The sequence below is a fragment of the Heterocephalus glaber genome, unplaced genomic scaffold (genome assembly GCF_053883595.1).
Source record: "Heterocephalus glaber isolate CG9 unplaced genomic scaffold, H.glaber_assembly_v1.0 deba00001472, whole genome shotgun sequence".
Classification (NCBI taxonomy): domain Eukaryota; kingdom Metazoa; phylum Chordata; class Mammalia; order Rodentia; family Bathyergidae; genus Heterocephalus; species Heterocephalus glaber.
In genome coordinates, this window is record NW_028258315.1 from 73,398,654 (window position 1) to 73,419,304 (window position 20,651).

The 20,651-nt window shown below is 37.9% G+C and overlaps 1 protein-coding gene and 1 non-coding gene across 13 annotated transcripts in view; one reads left to right on the plus strand and one right to left on the minus strand.

Moving 5' to 3' along the window:
• The window catches only part of Rbms3 (RNA binding motif single stranded interacting protein 3), a 1,369,918-nt gene that overhangs the window by 1,127,500 nt on the left and 221,767 nt on the right, over positions 1-20,651 (minus strand). The window lies entirely within an intron of this gene.
• On the plus strand, positions 12,739-12,845 carry LOC147826405 (U6 spliceosomal RNA). Its single transcript, XR_015439668.1, has one exon. It is a non-coding gene; the product is annotated as a U6 spliceosomal RNA (small nuclear RNA).

Genomic DNA, 20,651 nt, shown 5'->3' on the forward strand with positions numbered 1-20,651 from the left:
TTATCAGCTATAGGCTGGCCCTTGGGTGTATGTGGGGCAGGCAGAGGTAGTTATAAGCTTCTGTTCTTGGTTCCTTCCAATGGGGGGGAGCAGTGACCCTGAAGGTGGCTACTGTAGGCCATCAGTCACCGGTCCCTGAGTGCGCTGTCTTGGGAATAGAGTGCAGAAGAGATACTCACAGCTCCCATTACAGGATACTTCTTACTTTCTTTTAGAGATTAACATATCAAGCTTTTCCTTACTTCTAGGTCTTTCCAGCAGCTGCTCTAATTTGAAAAACTTACTCTACTCCAAACACAAACACTCAATCTTAGCCCCGATGTCAATTTGCAAACTGAAAGAGAAAAGGGTGGTTGTAGAAGTTGTGTTGATAACTAAGAACTGTTCTGCAAGAGGGCCATACATATTCTGCAGGACTGACGGTCTCTGAGCTCTCACATCTCTATCACCAGATGTCCTGGGAAAAAACCCCAGCACACTGGGTCAAAGGCATCTTTTCACTTGAGAGACTTCTCTCTGAATCACCGCCTGCTGGTGTCGCTCTAGACATGTGTCGCTCAGGGCAGGAGCCCTTATGCTGCAAGACCATAGAGTCCCCAAATCCCAAATGTTTGAAATACAAACACTGAACAGTGGACTCTCACGTTATGACCAGCCTGACATCTGAATGACCGGAATTTTAGCTTTAACTTACAAAGTCTTGAGTTATGACCTGAATGCTGGCCACTTGTGCTTCCAGATGGTCTCAGACACAGATTTAACCCTTAAAGAGTTCTGGAAGGAACATTACAATATCCTTTCCTGTGTGGGGTTAACTGAGAAATCCTGGGCCAATGGCTCTCTAAGGACACTGAGATCTGCCTGTATACAGAAGAGAGATTTTGAAGGCTGTGTAGAGGACCCTGAGCCTTCAACTTGAGTTACAACCAGCCCTCCAGAATGAATTGAGTTCGTAAGTCAAGGGTCCACTGTATTTCTTACTTATGCTGTATTTCCATGTGATCCACCAGAAAAGTAGAAGCTGGAATATTCTATTGTCAAACTCACTCAAAGTTCTGGCTGATATAGATCAGCCATCCATGGGGACATTGCCAGTGGCCTCATGCCAGTTTTTATCACAATGCATTGGCTTAGAACTGTTCCTAAGTCCTCAACTTGCTGCATGGGGCTGAAAAATGCAGTCCTTCCATGTGTTCAGAAGAGAGACCAGTAAAGAAGAACTTATAGCTATACGGCTTGGCTTTATCTGCTCTATAAATAATTTGGATGTAGTCACTGTTTCTAGTCAGTAAAATAAGTCTCTCATGGCCTTTTGTGTTCAACTCATTTTGCAAAGAACAGAACTTATAATAGTACACAGATAAAGAGCAATTAAAGAGGGCATGAGCAGAAGTTAATGCGCTAGCAAACATTTCCAAGAGAACACTAAAGATCTACGAAATCTCAAGTCACAAGTCAAGTACATCTGCAGTATTTTTAAACATTCAAAGCTTTTCTACTTTCATTTGCGCTTGTTTCTATTTCTAAGGTAAATGAAGGTCAAGAAGGTCATAAAACTTATTTTAAGACCAAGCTAGAACAATGATCTGACAAGGTTATAGAACACAAAACCTTAATTAAAGTTTCCAAGTAAACAGAACTTAATCACTTGGCTATATTATTCTCTGTGTACAACAAAATCAAAATTTTATATCACAAAAATGTTTGCAATTAATTTAACATAAGTCATCTCTTTCAAGATACTTAGATTTATGATACAAAATAATTACCAACTCGTTATTTTTCCTCAGGACCTTGCACACACACACACACACACACACACACACACAATTAGTAGAGCTGGGGAATTTTTTGGCTATTCAGCATGTATATGCCTGCTGAAGTGTACTTTAAATCCTTTCTCATGTAATAAGCCAAGGTTAGAATGCTTTCCCACTTGTCTGTGAGTTGTCTAGAATGAAAGGTTCTAATTGATTTCTTTTAAAGAGACAGAAGAGACCATAATCTATTGAAATGGCATTAAACTGACCTAAGCTTAAGCAATCTATGTCAGTAATGCAAAACTGTCTTCCCAAGTTTAAGTTAAGAAAGATCACAGAAAGTACCTCTTTGTTTTCATGGGCGTAGAAGAAACTCAAGAAACATAATTACTCATCTAAGAAAGGAATCTCATATTAACTGGGTTTCCTTATATTTGGTCTTATATTTACACTTATACCTGCTATTTCATGAAAGTAACTGACTATTTGGGGTAAAACATATTCGTTTCCCTTTGTTATTTGATAGTTCCCAATCTCATCAGCGCTTCCTCTATACATATCTAGCCCGGTGAATAACATAAAAGAGATGTGGCAAGTTTTGGCTGAAGAATGCCATGGCCTCTTTTGTTTTTCATTGTATATGTACAGTACTATTTGTTCACTTTTCTTAGAGCAATGTACAAAGAATAGGTAAGTCTTTTAATAATGTGCAGTTTGACTGAGGTAGCTATGTCCTCACATATTCCACACTTTCATCTAGACCTACTTCAAGTGTAAAATGAAGGTATATGACTCTTAAAAACTTAGTACATCTGGAAACTGTGAGTTTGCATTTTCTCAATCCACTGAGGTTGAAGCTGAGTAGCAGGTACTCATTTTATGCTGGATATGTATGCTTTGTTTCAAGCCCAGTAATATCCCACTTGTAAACGTTTAACAACTAGCTCTTGGGAGGCAAGAAGTCCTAATTTGTAACAGTTATCCATTCCAATGGCATTAATACTCCTTATGTGATTGATTTTAAGTTACCACTGTGATATCAACCAACTTAAACATTTCCTGAAAATTTAACAATTGGCTCTTGTGAGATAATTCTACCATACCACAATGCAGCACCCAATATTCCACATCTACACAATGTAGGAATATACTTCAAAACCATACTTGCTTCTCACACTTTCCGTCCCTGCCTCCCCACTGTCAATGTTCAAATTACCCATCCCTAGACTAGATGACCTTATATCCTTCAACTAAAATATTAGATAAGTCCATGACTTATAGGGAGACTTTTCAGCGAATATTTCGTGCATTAATATCAGAACAGTCTTGTATTGCCTCACTATTTTTAAATCTAGAAAGGGCTGCTAGAAGATTGAAATTCTTATCTAGATTCAGATTTGACACCACAATCTTTACCATCTTATTCTTATATTAGAACTGCTTCTTGGTTGGTCTCCCCACTCCAGTCTCTCATTATTCCAAACCTTTCTGTAGCAAGGCAGCCACTAGAATAATTGTTTTCCAACAGCTTTGAGAATGAAGCCCTCCATCACTATTTTCATCATGTCACTTTTTTACTAGGCAAGCCTCCAAAGCTTCCCGTGGCTTGTCATCTCTAATCCAAACCCCTCAGGTTGGCATTCAAAGCTGTCCTCCCATAAACAAGAGTGATAATCCTTGCTATTGTGGACTCTCATAAAACCAGTTAAGGTCATTGAAATCCCTGTAGACCCTCTACATTGCATCTCAATTTCTTATTCACAGAAGACAGCAATAACTCTAATTCCCATCTTTCATCAGACTTGCTGGAATTCAGAGTACCTAGTAAGGATGCTGCCTGCACACTAAGTCAGGTACATTACATACAGTCTTGTGACACATGCAAGTACCTGATAAATCACAAATGCCTTGTAAAGGTGAGTAACATGGAAATGGATAAACAGTTCATCTTAACATTAACTTTCAGGGCCATCTGCAAAGCAAATGGTATTTTCAGACACTGCAGACAGTGGCATTTTCAGAAAGTAATAAGCTTCTTTTGTCTCCTACTTGTAGTTTTTGTCATCTTTAGTCAATTCAGAAACTCTCCCCTAATCCCCAAGGACTATCAGTCAGAGAAAAGTTCTTCACGTTGAGTCTCTTTGTGAATCCTAGTTGTCATGCACCAGGGTTTGGGACAGATTTCTCAATATCACATGTTATGAGTTGAGAAACAGATTTTTACTGAAGAAAGAGGAAACTCACAAAGAAAGGATGTAGAAGATGCTTTTGAAGTCCCAACCTAGTGACCTTGGCACACCTGATTTCTATGAACAGCTGTGGTAGGCAATTTCCAGCACTCAAGAGCTTCTTACCTTAAGCACCTGGGATCTCTTTATCACTGCTTGAGGGTCTCCTTGAGCATAGCCTGAACTTGCTAGGTAACAAGTGGGTGCAACAAGGAAGTTTAGGGGAATTGACATCAGGGCAGCCCCTGCAAATTACCACATGGATAAATGCCAAACCATCCATTCTTTGGAAAGATACTATTGAAGTCACTCTACATTTTCCCCAGAATGTCCTCAATGGCACTGAACCTCATTTATACGAATCACTGAGCCACTCCTTTACATGGACTGTAACAGTTTTCCTCTGTTTCCACTCACTTTCCTCATGTTTTCGTTTGTGCTTCCTTGTTATTCCAAATCAATTACCTGAAACCACATATTGTGCTCTGCTTTGGGATATGAGTCAGTAAGAAGTGAAGGCACAATTCCCATCTTCATGTTGTCCATACAGGGAGGTGTGCTCTGGACAACCCATGCACTATTGGATTCCTCATCCTATGGAATACACCAAGCCATGCCACATTTTCTTCTTAGAAATCAGTGCTTTTCAATGCAGAGCAATTTTAACGACCAGAGGACATATGGTGATATCTGGAGATGTTTTTGGTTGTCACATCTGGAGAAAAGGGTTGCCACTGACATTTGATGTGTTGATACCAGTACACTACTAAATATTCTACAGTGCACAGGATAGCCCTTTACAACAAAAAATTATCTATCCAAAAATTTCAATAGTGCTGTATTTCAATAGTGCCTTGTTATATAGCAAGCACTGGAGCAACTCTGTCCAAGAGGAATGACCAGACCATTTTGATACAAGTTAGTGTAAATTTGGGTGTCAGTTCTTTTTTTTTTCTCTTTTTTTTTGTATTAAATTCTTTAATTGGTACATTGTAGGTATACAACACAATTACATTTCTCACTGGGAATTGTACCTTTACATAATGGATCCTGGTTCTTATTTTTTCCCCATTCCTAGCCCTCCCTTCACCCCCTCCACCATTCCCTATTTACAAAGACTTTATTTCCATTTTTTCCATTTCTCATCATTTTTCCTTTCCCTTCTTTCCTTTCCCCTGCCCCTCCCACTACCCCTACCCCTTTGGACCTTTTCTTCCTATTTTGCATTATCAATTGTTCATTCTAATCATTGGTACATTTTAGGTATACAATATAATGACATTCATCATTGGAAATTTGCACCTTTACATAGTCTCTCTTGGTTCTTATTTTTCACCCTTGCCCAGCCCTCCAACCCCTCCAGTCCTATTTACAAAGATTTTGTTCCTACTTTTCCATTTTCTCATATTAATCCCATTCCCTTCTATCCTTTCCCCTAGCCCTCCCACTTCCTTCCCCTTACCTGTAATGCAGCTGGAAGCAGCTCTATCCAGAACCTAGAGTCGTTGGTCCCATGGAAGTTGCAGTCCCCTGAGAGGATAGGAAACCACAAATCCTGTGGGAAGCTGAGCTGCTGGGAGAAAACCCTGGTTTCAACTGCTTTCTCAAATAACTCATAGTGAGTCCCTGAGGTCATTTCTCACTTTTCCACTATAGAATAAATGTATTATCTTGTTCACCTAAACTTTCTCCCTCAGGAGAAAATTAAGACCACTTTCAATACCTGCCAATAATTTTAATGATATGTGTATATATTTTTTTAAAACTCTCTATGGAAAATGTTTGACCTGTGAATAAATCATAGCCACAGGGAAAGTTGGCACATACACACACACACACACACACACACACACACACACACACCCCCCATGCATACACACTGCTCTTCATTCCATACACCCAACAAACTACAGGATGAAATGGAAAGCCTGATATCAAACCTATGTTAGCTTACCCAAAATTAATAGGATTGGATCAAAATTCTCTGGGCACAAAGAATATTTTTCTTCATGGTTCTAACTTTTAAAGATACTGCTAAGGTTTCCCAGACTCACAGAACAGCAAACATGGTGAGCCCAAAACTCAGTAGTGTTACAAGTAGGGTAGTATCAGGTAAGGCACCTGCCTACAGGGGCTGAACATAAAGCTGCTGCCCAGCCCATTCTCAGTGACTCTTTTGGCCTGTACTGCACCTGGAAGAGCACTACCCAGGATTTGACCAAAAGATCCAAGTCAAGACTCTCTCACTTCCATAGGGTGCACCTATCTACCGGCACCATCCCCTACTCTGCCATCATTAATATGTCCTACTCTTGCTGGTGGCTTCCTGCCAAAGCAGGGGGATGGTGACCCCATCCTAACACAATCTTGGTGTCATATTAAAACCTCATACGCTCTGAAACAGCTTTGCAAATCACTAATGGTTTCTTTTTCAAAAAAATAATAGGGAAGCAGAGAAGTGTTGCAGCCAGCTGACTGACAGAAATCCACAACCTGGCAGCCAGCCCCAGCCCACAAAACAAAAGTCTCTGGTTCACCTGTCAAGGCTGTGCTCATTCCTCATTTCTCAGGCCTCTTCCCATGGAGCTTATCTGATTCCTTCAGCCAGGTGTGATGGAGCAGAGAGTGCTGACATCATCACAGAGTGGGAGCAGCTGGGTGGCTCAGAAACCACTAGGGAAAACTGGCTTTAAGATGCTGCTCTCAGCAGTGGCTGCAGCAGCCCGAGAGATTTGTGTTTTTCTCCTTCCAAACTGATAGCTCATAAAAGCAAGGATCCAGGGACCACAGCTGATCCCTAGGAGGGTGAGGGAAATATCAGCACCTACCTCTTGCCCTTGTCCCTTTCTTCCATCACATCCTTCCAAGAAATAGGCAACCTTTCAAAGACATGGAGAAACAAGGGCCAGGGATTTAGCTCAGTGGTTTCACCACCTGCTGCATAAGCGCAAGTACTTGAGTTTGATCCCCGGTACCAAAAAAAAAAAAAAAAAAAGATATGGAGAAACATTAGCCAGACTTCGCTTCATCTGTCAGAATCTTTAGTTTTGATTTAGTTATTCTCTGCCACCATCTTTGTCAAACAAGTGTATGATTAGGATTTTCTTAGAGCAATGGTGCTTAGAGTATAATATATATATATATATTATATATATATATCGTACCTCAGAAATTTTCAAGTATGCAAACTCTTGGGTCTGACCCCAACCCTCTTGAGCTAGAAGCTCTCTGATCAACCAACTTTAAAAGTTTCCCAGGTGGGCCGTGGATTTAGCTCAGTGGTACCGGTGCCTGCCTCTCTATACGCAAGGACCTGAGTTTGATCCCCGGTACCAAAAAAAAAAGTTTCCCAGGTGACTGTAATGCAGTCCGATATTTTCAATCCTTTGTCAGAGAGGAGCAAATTGCCAGTCCCAACCTTTGCAGGTGATTTTAGCTCCAAGAGAGTTCACACCTGGCAAGCGCATCCTTTCCACTTACCTTCCACACTGATATGTTTTGGCACCACCACCATCTTCCAAAAATATCATTTACTGACTTCAAGCTTTTCAGAATTTGCAATTTAAACTTCTCCTCTGAGTGTGAATGTTATATTAGCATAGATTTCTCATAGAATGCAAATGTTGCTAGTGGATACATTTCAAAGCTGAAAAACTCTCACACCTGTCATCCCATTAGGGAATTTATTTTACCCTAACACAAGCAATCCTGTGTGAACCCCATCATCATTTTAAAACAAAATGGTTAGTTGTTTGAAAATAACTGAATGGGAGAGTTAGTGATGAAAGACAGTATCAATGTGTATGCATAAATTATGTGTCTGTCATAGACATATCTCACACAGATTTATTGGGGGCTATTTGTTTAAGAGTACATCACCTCTCATCTCTAAACTGTTCATACAAGATCATTATATTCCATCCTAGTTTTCATAGTTCACTAGAATCATTTATGAATACAGCTCTCTACACTATTTTCAAGACATCCCTCACTGCCATTCTTCAAATAACCCATGGCCTTCCAAGGCTTTCTGCTCTGCCTTCACTGTGTCCTCATTCACAGACATCCAAGCCTTCTTCTCTGTGAAGGTTTCCTCAAACCTCACTCCAAATAAATTCTTCATAATCTACCTTCCCACACAGTTGGGAAGATGAAATGAATGTTAAGTAGTCAATGTTGGCAATAATGTGCTGAACGAAGTACTTCCATACACTTCTTACAGGACAGAGATGAGAGTAACTTTTCAGGAAAACAACTGGGCAAGATACCTACTGACCCATGTATACCTTTAAGAATCTATCCTGAAGACATTTTGGGAATATGGCACTTGTTTTCTGGGGATCTGTACAATCCATAATACATTGTCCTCTGCTTTTTGGTACGGTAAGTGGCTCAGATGGGGGATCCTGGTCATATAGCGCAAAGGTTGAGGACAGAGTTTGGAGCCAGTCACCTGGATTTGAAGCCATACCTGTGCTACACTGACCACGTAACTTACATCCTCTGAGCTTCAGTTTAATCGTGCATTTAAAACATGACAACACTTTCTCTCTCAAGTGAAGATTGCTTGACTAACTCATGTAAAGCACTTAACTCAGTGGCTGACAGCCAGTTCACACCCAGTAACTGTGAAAGAGTTGTACTTTGCAACTGTATTCTCCTCTCATAGCTGACTGAACCCAGGTGACTGAACATAACAAAAGCTGGGCGAGCAGATTTTGTTTTCCTGAGAATCTGGAGTTGTGATTAACGTCCAGCTTCTATCGAAGTCTGTTTGTTGCTGGTTGGAAACATGTGCTTCCTTGTGATTGAGTAACCTGTGAAGAATCTGCAGTGACAGACTGGGAAGTTTTACAACCACGGAGGTTGATGAGAGTTCTGTTCCCAGCTCTTTATTTTGCTTCCTAATAGCAACCAGGCCTTATTTCTGTGCTTCAGTCTTAGGAAATGCTCAGATTTTCTGGAATCAGTTTTGTCTATTCATGGGTTAGTGTGATGATTATGGTCTGGCTGCTCCTGAGGTCTGCTCTTCATCTGCTCTGCTCTGTGCCTACGGGACTGTCATCACTCAGGAGCTCTCACTCTTAGATATTCCTTCATTCCTCATGACTTCATTTTTGAATTCTTTCTTGTTTAACTGAATCCTCAATCCTATTATATTCTTCTAAAACAAAGCATGTGCATGGAATTTTCTTTCATTTCCCAGGTTACAGTTTTCTTCTAGATTGGTTGTCTTTTCCTCCTGTATTTTTATTCCCATTCTGTAGTGTGTTATAATAGCTGCTATCTGGAATTTTTTTCTTCATCTCAGAGTTATCATGATCAATCACCCAAAAGGTGTATTTGATCTTTTAGAAAGTGTGAATGAGTTACCCTTATTTTCCCTTCCGAGCTAATTGTTGTGTTTTGTTTTGTTTTAGTGAATATGGTAAGCTTGAGTGGAGGGGGCTGGAAGAGAAGGAAGAGGTGAGCTAGGCTTAGTCATTATTAGGAGATCCACCTCTCTTACTGTCTCCTGATTTTTGATAGAGGGCTGTTTTAAGCCAACATTCATGCCCCCTATGTAATGGTGTATTCTATCCCCATGGGTGATACTTTGTTGTTCTCCTCTTTGCAGTGGAGACCTAGGACTTCTTCATCCCTCCTTGTTTATTTCTCATTTGGCTATTTCATACCCTTAGTCAAGATAGAGAAAGGGGAAGAAAATCCACTGTTTCACTTCTTTCCAGATTGGAGATGATGAATGAGCATTTTTAGGGAATTCCATAAATAATATACTCACCAATATTGCCTCTTGAATTTTGGACCTGTGCTTCAGAGACATACCATACCAATGCTACCATGTTTTGGTTCTTTTCTAGACTACCACTTTGGGAAGTTTAAACCATTCAATTTTTTCTCTCTCATTTTTTTCTCCTAGTGATCTACTTGTTTATTTATTAGTTTGTATTAGTTTTCATTCATTTCATTACAGAGATATTGTAAAGCAATGTCACATGGTCATTATCTGGAAGTGATGCAGTGTGGTGTTGTTTTTAATCTATTACAACAATTTTTCCATTTTCTCTTACAGTATATGTAGGTAATGACCAATGCATTTTTTTCAGACTATAAACTTCTTGCATTCAGAAACGAGTAGAGCCAAGGACAAAAACCATATGATTATCTCCACAGACGCAGAAAAAGCATTTGACAAAATCCAACATGCATTTATGATAAAAACCCTACAAAAAAATTACAATAGATGGTCTCTACCTCAAACTGATAGAAGCCATCTATGAAAAACCAACAGCCAATATCATACTAAATGGTCAAAAACTGAAATCCTTTACATTAAAATCAGGAACAAGACAAGGATGTACACTATCACCACTCTTGTTCAATATAGTTCTGGAAACATTAGCCATGGCAATCAGACAAGAGAAAGAAATAAAAGAAATAAAGATAGGAAATGAAGAAGTCAAATTGTCATTATTTGCAGATGATATGATACTCTATATAGAAGACCCCAAGAACTCCACCAAAAGTCTTCTAGACTTAATAACCAAATTCAGTCAAGTAGCTGGTTACAAGGTCATCACACAAAAATCAATAGCTTTCCTCTACACGAATGACAGACTCACTGAGAGAGAAATAGGGCAAATAATGCCTTTCACAATAGCATCCAAAAAACTGAAATACCTAGGAATCAACCTAACGAAAGAAACCAAAGACCTCTTCTCTGTCTGGCAATTCTTATAGGTACTAGAGCAGCTGGTTTCAAGTAAGCATCCAATATTGCTAGAATAATAGCTATGTTCATCATCAATAAGATTGGATGACTGAACCTAAGATTATCTGCACGTTACAGCCAAAGGTAAATGTAAGTGGACTAAAAATTGAGAATAAGCATAAAGTACAAGTTGTAGATTCATCCATGCAAGGCTCAGAAAATTGAGCCAGAGAGCCTTGGATATACCTCAGTAAAGTCTGGAAATGTTAATTTTTAAAAATTCAAGATGATCAAGCATTCATTCTACCTGCAATAAGAAAAAGTAAGCACAATCTACTGTCAAGCCAAATTCATTACCAACTGCACAGAAATAGCAAAAAAATCTACCATAGGAATACCAGTAAAATTCAAGTAAAAGTTCTAGGACTGTTGATGTTGCTCAAACATGGTCACATTTTGCTGCCCATCAACAAACACATTGTGGTACAAATTTCTCAACAAACGTCTCATGACATAATCCAATTTTTCCTTTAAAGTGTTTAGTCAACCTCATTCATTTCAGAGTATATCAATGCTTTCTAACTCTTAATTCAGAAAATTCTGAGAAACAACACACCCCAAGAGATACAGTAAGATTTGTGAATAGGTACCTTTTACCTTTTCCTGAGTTTCATGAGATATGATCTATTCAAGATTCCTTTTTTTTTTTTTTTTTGGTGGTGGTACTGGGGATTGAACTTGGGTCCTTGCGCTTGCGCAGCAGGCAGTGAAACCACTGAGCTAAATCTCCAGCCCCTCAAGATTCCTATTCATGCATGGATGTTTCATAGTTGGTAGTCACTGAAATCTAAATTGTAGGCTATAACTAAAACATGTCCTTTCATGTCTTTTTCTATCTGCATATCTGTCTGTAAAATGAGAAAAAATTGCCTTCCAGCAAGCTGATATTCTTAAATTCACCCCTTCTCTGAGCTCTAGGCACAATGAAACACTCTGAATCTCTGCTTTTGTACCTCACAGGCATCTTAAAACAATTTTCCTACAGTATGCTTTGACTGCCATCAGCTGTGCCCTACCCTTTACCCATTACTGGGTAGTCTTCACCAGGTTAAATTGTAGTCTACCTCTTTAACATATCACAATAATGAGCATCATCTTTGCTCCTATTTTTTCCTTTGCTCTCGGTATCTCTTCCACAAATCCTATCACCTATTGATATAAGATATATTTCTTACTAACTCTACCATCACAAAACCAATCATCAGCATTCTACATTTCACCCGGACATCAGCAATAGCTTCTTAATTAGTTTCTTTTAAGACTTGTGTGTGGCAAATCTGTCTACCATATTCAGCCAGTGCTATGTTTTAAAACCAAAATCAAATCATCAGCCTTACTTACCAAGCCTTAAAAAGCATTAAATAATCTTACCTCTCTGCCCTATACCTACATTCTCTATCGTTTACCTCCTTTTCTATTTCCTTTTATTCATAATTAGCATGATTTTAGTTCTGCCTACAAGCTCTTTCCTAGGACCCCTATTCGTTATCTTTTCCATCTGGCATATGATTTGTTTACTTAATGACTTGTATGTTTGACACTTAGCTGTTATTCAGTAAATGCTACTTGAAAAAACAAAGGAATGATTATGATAATTTAGTGAAAGAGCCACTGTGATTGAGATGACACTTTTATATGCTTATTAATTGTCAATTTATAAGTCAACTGTTCCCCCTGCTTTATAAAACAGGTGGAAAAGTTTTTCATGAGGCAAAGAAGGGACTTATTTGCTCCTCAAAGGAAAAGAGAAGCAGAACTAATTCTGGTGGAGAAAGTACGGGTCAGGTTAAGATTTTGCAAAGGTAGAAGACAATTAACTAATAAGAGAAGTTAATTTATCTAACGTGGAGTAGAAGATGTGAACTCCTTTACCATAGCTGCACAACCTTCCATGAAACCTCCTTTGGTCACTAATGAATTTGTGCAGGAAGGTACTGCTAAATCTTGCATTCAGTTTCACATGGAATAAACCAGGAAAGTGCTTAGTTCAGCAGCACATGTACTGCATTTGGAATGACACAGGGAAGAATAGTGTGGCACCTGTACAAGGATAATATGCAAATTTGTGAAGCATTCTATTAAATAAATAAATAAAACCAGGTAGTACCTACAGAACAGAGAGCAATTCGTGATCATACAAAAGAACCAGAAGATAAAAGAATGTGAAATAAAAGGATTTTCAGAAGAAGATATGAAAGACATAAAACATAATGGAAATTTTAATAACTTTGAATATATTAAAATTATATGATAAAACCCACTATGAACAAAAGGAATAGCCAAGCCAAAGACTGGAAAACATGTATTTGCTGTGCATATAACTGATAATATTTTAGTATCTAGACTGTATAAAGAATTCCAACATTTCTCTTGAGAGGGTAGTTTGACAACATCTAGTAAAGATATTCATATACAGAAACTTAGCAATTGCATTTTGGTGCAATCCTCTAGAAAACCTTTATACATGAAACCATGGATAAGAATGTTCTTTACAGAATTGTTTGTCAAGTGGAGAACTATAAGCATCCTACAAGAACGAAGAAGTAAAGCATGGCAAAAGTATACAAAAAAACCAAATATAATAATTATAAAATTTTAAAACCTGCAACAAAATAATTAGCATTCATGATGTAAAGTATGTTTTAACGTATAAGACATGCATGAAAATAAAACATAATATTCATGATTCATTGGTTATCTCTCAAAAGAAAAGGAAAGAAATAGAATCAGTAAGTTTGGCAAAAATATTATGATTCTATAAAACTAGAGGAGAAACCCATGAGGACTCATGATGTTTGCATTAAAATTATTTGTATATGTAAAATCTATAAAAAACTAAATTAAAAATAGAAAACAACTTAGGGGATAAAAATAAAAAGGTGGAATAAAGTAATATGAAACCTGGAATAAGGTAAAAACACACAATAGACACTATATCCTACCATCTAATAGATAATAGATAATAATAGATAATAGGAAATAGCTTATAGATAATAGGCAAAGACGTATTGTAATTCAGTGTGGACAAGGTATCTAAAAATGTACCTTGACTTAGTACAATTGTCTTACATATTTTATACGTTCTTTGGCCTATTATTCTGGTTTTCAAGCTGCATATATGATAATTATCTTTATAAAGTCTTATAAATAAATGAATCTGATGCTGGAAAAACAAAAAGGGGGTGGAAGAGAGGGAGAGGAAGAAGGGAATTGAAATGTGTTATGTACAAGTTCCAATCCCCTACAGTGAATATATATGTACAGCAAACATGTACTAATAAAAGTTTTTAAAAATGCTAAAAATAAAGAAAAAACAATTCTAAGATTCTTAACCTGGAACACTTATTTAACTACTTTTCTAGGAGGTAAGTTCTTGCATGTGGATCATGTTATTACTTGGATTTAGAATTTTATTGCCACAAATTTGAGAGTTTCAGCAACTAATCCATCCCCTTAAATTCTGGAGAAAGAATCAAAATGAACTGCGAATTCTATCTTCTGCTACTCAACTATGTGCAGTGTATATCACCAGAAGTGATTGCAAATACCCTGCCTGTTATATGTATTTCTGAGCTAGACTGACTGACAACATAAATTCCTATTTCTAAAAGCAAATGAAATTATATTGTTATAAATAGAGAAAAGCTCCAGCCAGGATACAACACGCATACTGCCCAACAAACCACTCCAGACAGTTTCCTCAACCCCAAATAATCCAGTCTTTTGTTGGAAGAAGCTATGAATCTTTCTACTCCCCAAGCACCAAGAGCAACTCTCTGCACTTCTGTCTGAGAGAAAACTTCCCATGGCAGAGGGGAGAGGGAGGGATTATATAGCAAGAACTTTAATTCAAAGGAGAAAAATAAAGGGCCATGTTTTTGTCTCATCTTGCTCGCTTTGAGTCAACTAGGGATTTGACCTCCATATACAGAGGCTAAATTTTTATCATAATATAAAAGCTGACATAAATACAATTGAATTTAAACTAGAGTTGCTCTGGTCTTTGTTTTTCCTAGAAGCTCTGACAGGCAATAGTGCCCAAAAGAAATTAGCAATGTAAAAGTATATTTTCTTTCTTTATAACAAGTCAGGAGCCTTCACTTTATGTCCTCCCATTTTCCTAGTTACTGTGGCCATGCTGGTTGTTAGGCAATGAGGCCTCATCCTTGGGGATATCCTAGCCCTTCAGGGAGAGGTCCAGACTCTCCAGCACCATCTTCACTCTATTCCCCATGGCCAGAGTGACTGGGGTCTGCATTCCCAAAGAAGTTTTGTCATTGGCTCACCATCCTGGGCTTAGAGACAGGAAACTTCCACCCCAGCAAGTACCATGTGTCTCCTCTGACTTCCAAAGACAGCAGACATTGTGGTAATTTCATTAAGACTTCTAGGACAGGGTCAGGGATTTAGCTCAGTGGTTTTGCTGCCTGCTGCGCAAGCGCAAGGACCCGAGTTCGATCCCCGGTACCAAAAAGAAAGACTTCTAGGACAAGTCCAATGTAGATTGTAATTTACTTTTAAAATCCTTGCAGCCTAGACTGTGTAACATAAATGAATGTGACACTTCCAATAGAGAAGTTTCCCTCATTGGGGATGTGCTCCAGGGGTGGTGAGTTGACATTTATTTAGAAGATCATATATCAGAGACATCATCTCCAAGACAGAGATTAATCATCTCCGATTAACACTAGAAGGTTGTCAATCAGCAAGATGGATCTTACAAATTGAGTTCCGCTGATGAATTCAGCAGCTTGTTAACAAGCTTGATGGATATTAGATATGGACATTCTTTGGGGAAAATGATGATGGTGAAGGACACGTTGGAATACACCATGAATAGAGAACAAAACACACTTTTGCCTTAGTAATGGCTCCTTAAATTTGATTTCTCATTAGTCCTGAGATTCTGGTTTAGAAGATTCTTAATCATTTGATACTGTAAAGAAAATTTGGTTAGAAAATTCAAGCCACAGGTTAGTGAACATTTGCCTTAAGTGAAACTTTCTTACAATGTGATTTTACAGTAGAGAAAAGGAAAGATCCAGCACTTCGATCAGTTTCAAAAACTTTGTGTTTGTTTGCTTTAGATCTCAGAATTATGGAAGAATTCTGCTTGAGAATTGCTTTCACACAGAGATACTGAGAGGGAAAGAGAAAATCTTACCTATCTTTAACACTAAAAGGAGGCTATTGGAGTACATTGTTAAATTAGTTCAAATCGAGGGGGTTTTTTAGCATAAGAGCTAAGAGAAACTCCAATATTGGTTTGAAGTAGAAGGAAAAAAGAAAAAGTCCAGACGATGTGATTGGGCATTAAGTGGCTGATGGAAAAGAGAGAAAGGGCCCACTATATTTCTAGAGATAAAGGCAGGGGGAGAAGAAGAACGGAAGGTATTAACCAGAGAAGGAAATTCTGAAAACTAGAAGGCAATATTAAAATATAAATTCAAAACTTGGGAATAAGAGAAAACAATGACTACATGTCCTTTCAATATCATAAGAATGTTGGAGATTATACCTTTGTTTGATTACTTACCACTGTGTAGAATTTATAAACTCTGAAATAGTATAATAACTTGTCTGATAGAAAAGCAAAATTGTATCTAAACAGTAATGTATTGTTGTTAGAAAGTGAACAAATTTTTTAACTAAATTTAGCGATCTTACTGCACCACTCACTCTTTCATAACCTATATATACTCAGTTTTGCAAATTCTCTTTGAACCAGCCTTAACATCCTGCTGGTTCCCTCATTAATGAGTTAAGTACATCTTTAACATAAAAGGTATGTTTAAAATATTTTTAAAATTGTACTTTAGTATAAAGTTGAAAGAGTTGCCAAATCACTTATAAGTAACTTACAATTGCTCAAAGAACTAGGTATAGACTGTTGTTTTATTACTATTCCTCTCCAAATATCTACATGGAAAGGTGTCAGATGTTTTATTTGGAAGGAAATATTTTCATCCTCATTGAAGAGAAGAAATGGAGTTTGATGGAAATAAATTTTCCCTTATTAAAATTATCAGAGTTTATAATCAAGTGGAGTATCTTTCTTGAGTCTTTTCCCTAAATTATATAATCTTTAGTTTCCAAGAATAGTATTATAAAATGAAATTAAAGAGTTGCCACATACTTACACTTCCATCTCAAGCATCCCTCACTGCTCACTGCTGGATGTTGCTCCAGGCATTTTGCTGAAACCATTTATAGCCATCTGGCCAAGACTTCCACTGCCTGCAGCTGACTTTCCTTCAGCTGAGAGATGATCTGCATGCTTATCAAGAAAGCAAAGACGTTTTATGGGCTTCTTCCTGCAACTTTTTCCTAATAGTTCTATGACACAATCTTGGCTTTTGTTCATTTAGGGAACAATACAATTATTATTGTAATTTTTCAGCTGACAGAGAATGAAAGAAACCCAAGAAGAGCAGAATATTCTAAAAGCAATCTTTTACCCAGTGTTGAAGCTAAAACTGAAACATGTAATATCTTCAACCTCAGCTTTTCACTTATCTTTCTTCCTTTAAAACATGAAAACTGATTTTCACATACAAAGAAAGGACTGGGAAGTAAGAGCTTTAAGATTCCCAGAGAAGAGTTGTAGAATATTGTGAGGGTAAACAAGATGACCAAGTCAGCCTGTCTGTTGTGTCATTGTTGCCCTGTACTGGGCTAGGTTTATGATTCAGTGTCTCCTATAGAGAAGCAAAGTGACAACCAGGTGGTTGAATAATACCATTTTAAATGATATGAGGCAAACCTTCAATGTTATAGAAATTCAGAAAGATAGGGATGGGATAGAGGGAAAACCAGGTGTTCTGGAGAAATAAGAAAGCGCCCATGCAGAGATCAGGCTCCATCAACAACTGGACTATTCTGTAAAACTGGAGAGCAAGAAAGGAATATTTCTAGGAACAAGATGTATCTGCCTGCAGACACATAAAGTTAGAAAATAATAATAAAAGTCCTATTGAGTCCTTACAGTTTGTCAGGTAGAGTTTATATAGCCATTTTCACATGTGTCATGTATGTGATTAATTTCATATAATCATTATTCCTATAAAATAAATACAATTATACCCATGAGGAAAATGACTTGGTGCACAAGATCCAGAAAAGCATTACTGTGCTCACTCCCTTTAGGAGTGTGCACCTCTCGGGAGATGAGGATCCCACCTGTGTCAGGCATAAAGGTGGGAAAGTCACTTCCAATGGCAAAGTGCAGAGAAATAGACAAGGCAAAGAGGTCTGAGCTTGAAATAACAGGCATTACAGAATGATTGTTCACCTTCCCTCAGACATATTGCATGTCAAGGAGTCAAGGAGCAAGATGGAAAAGTAAAGAGAAAGGAGAGCCTGGACTACAGATAGATTTTTTTTGCCATCCCCAAAAATTAGTTTTAGTTTTTAAAATGATTTTCCCCAATACACAGTTAAATACTTCTTTATAATTTCTGTTTTGTTTAAATTATAAAATGTGATTAATCAATGGATCCTAAAGAACAAAATATTTTAAAAGCATTTACCTTATTTGGTTCTAATCATAATGCTGCAAGATGAGAAAGGCGGGGATTATTTGTCATTTTATGAGTGAGGGAAATGAGGCACAGAAAATTAACGTGCTTTTCTTTTCCTGACATCAGCTCTCATGAATGATCACATTAGCTATTAGAGCCAAACTAGAAAGGCATTTGAAAATCATCCTTGATCTTTTCTTTTTTTATATGGCCCAGCTCCATTCATCCACCATTTCCACACAGTCCTACAATCATTTTCACAAATCTCAAATGCAATTCCTCCACCCACTGTGCAGATTGTTTTAGCTGAGGGATTCATCAGTTCATTTTTTTTCTTTTTGGTACCAGGGATCAAACTTGGGACCTTGCACTTGCAAAGCAGATGATGGAACCACTGAGCTAAATCCCCAGCCCCTAGTCCATTATTTTTCACCTGCAGTCCTCCAATGACCTGCCTCCTTTCTCACTGACATTTAATCTATTTCTCTACTCTTGGTAGGTCTTTTGTTAGTAGTCTTGATATTTTTGGTGCCACTTAAAAGATTCTCATTATTATTATGAATAAATAATACATATTCCTTGGTAGTTTCAAGGGACTATTTACGTATACCCTCCCCCACCAAGATTCTTAGGATGAAATTCTAACTCCAAGGTGACAGTATTAGGAGATGGGGTCCTTGAGAGGAAGAGACATCATCAATGGAATTAGTACCCTTATAAAAAGAGACCCCAAGGAATATGGCAGCCCCCTTCTACCACTTGAAGATACAACTAATAGATATCTTGATAAGGTACACAAAATTTACCAATGGCACAATGTTGGACTTTTCAGCCTCAGATACTCTGAAAAATAAATTACTATAATTTATAGGTCATGTATTTTCTGGTGTTTTGTTACAGCCACTTAAACAGACTAAGACATTGCCTTTATTAAAGAATCTCCAAGTAGTTCATTCACCCCTTTCACTATGTGAGAGCACTGAGAAAAGGTGCCTCCGACGAACTAGGAAATGGGCATTCACCAGACACCAAATCTGCTGGTATTGATCCTGGACTGCCTAGCCTCCAGAACCATAAGAAATAAATTTCTTTGGCTTATAAGTCACCTGGCCCGTGGTATTTTGTTTTACTAGCACAAATGGGCGAAGGCAGCAGAACATACAAGGCTCTTCATGATCTAGCCCTGGCACAATCTCAGTGTTATCTCTGGCAGTTTACCCTTCACATTCCTACCTCCCCAGTCATATTTCCACCTCATACACCATATCTTTCAGCCATACAAGTACTTGCTGTCTCACTCTGAACATCTCTGCATGCCAACACATGGTCTCTGTGCATGGAATGCTCTTCCTTAATGTCTTCTTCACGTAACTCCCTATTCAGTCTTTCAAAAGTCACTTGTTCTGTCCTCTTTCTCAGAAAGGCTTTCCAACTCTCCCTGACTTAGAGTCTGATGAATTTCTAAATGTACGTGGTCACGTGATAATACTTACCACTCTCACCCCATGCCATGCTTTTCTGTTTGTATCATCACTAGATTCCAACTGTGCCATTATATTTTATGAACTTATCTTTGTTCCTCTGCATTTGCATGAGTGCCATCCATCCTTTTTAATACATCTTCATTAAAAGTGTTTTTTTTTCTTTTTTGGTGAGAATACTTTCTCAGCATCTGGGGAGCATGAAAGATATAAGACATGTTCCTTCTTCTTAAAGGAGAAGTTCTATAAACCAGAAAAAATGATAATATTCAAGGAAAAATAACAAAGCATTTATACAATGTATAAGGTTGAACAGCAGTTCCCTCCCAAAAAGAGATGTCCACTCAGGGGCTATGAATGTAATCTTATCTAGAAGAAGGGTCTTTACAGATAAAATTAAGGTAAGGATCTGAGAAGAGATCATCCTGGTTCACCCAGTGGGCCCTAAGTATAATGGCAAGGGTCCTCATAGGAGAAGATGCAAACAGAAGATAAACAGAGGAAAAGGTAAAGACAGAGGTGGGGACCGGAGTGATGTGTCCACGAGCTGAGCAACATCAATGATGGTGGCAGCCAGCAGAAGCTAGGAGGGAGAGTATGGAATGGACTTCCCCTCAGAAACTTTAGAGAAACTCGTCCCACTGACATTTTGATTTTAGATTTCTGGCCTCTAGAGTTGAGAGAAAATACATTTTTGTTGTTTGAAGCCACTTAATTTATGGGAATTTCTTCCAGCAGCCATAGGAAATAATATACCAAGTAATAATACAAAACCACTTATTTTTCAGAGTACTTTTGCATATGTCAATTATTTTTTTAAAAATTTAAGGTATGATCCTCTTCTTTTTCTTTGCATACTCTTTTTCCAAGTGTTGGAACCTAATGTACTG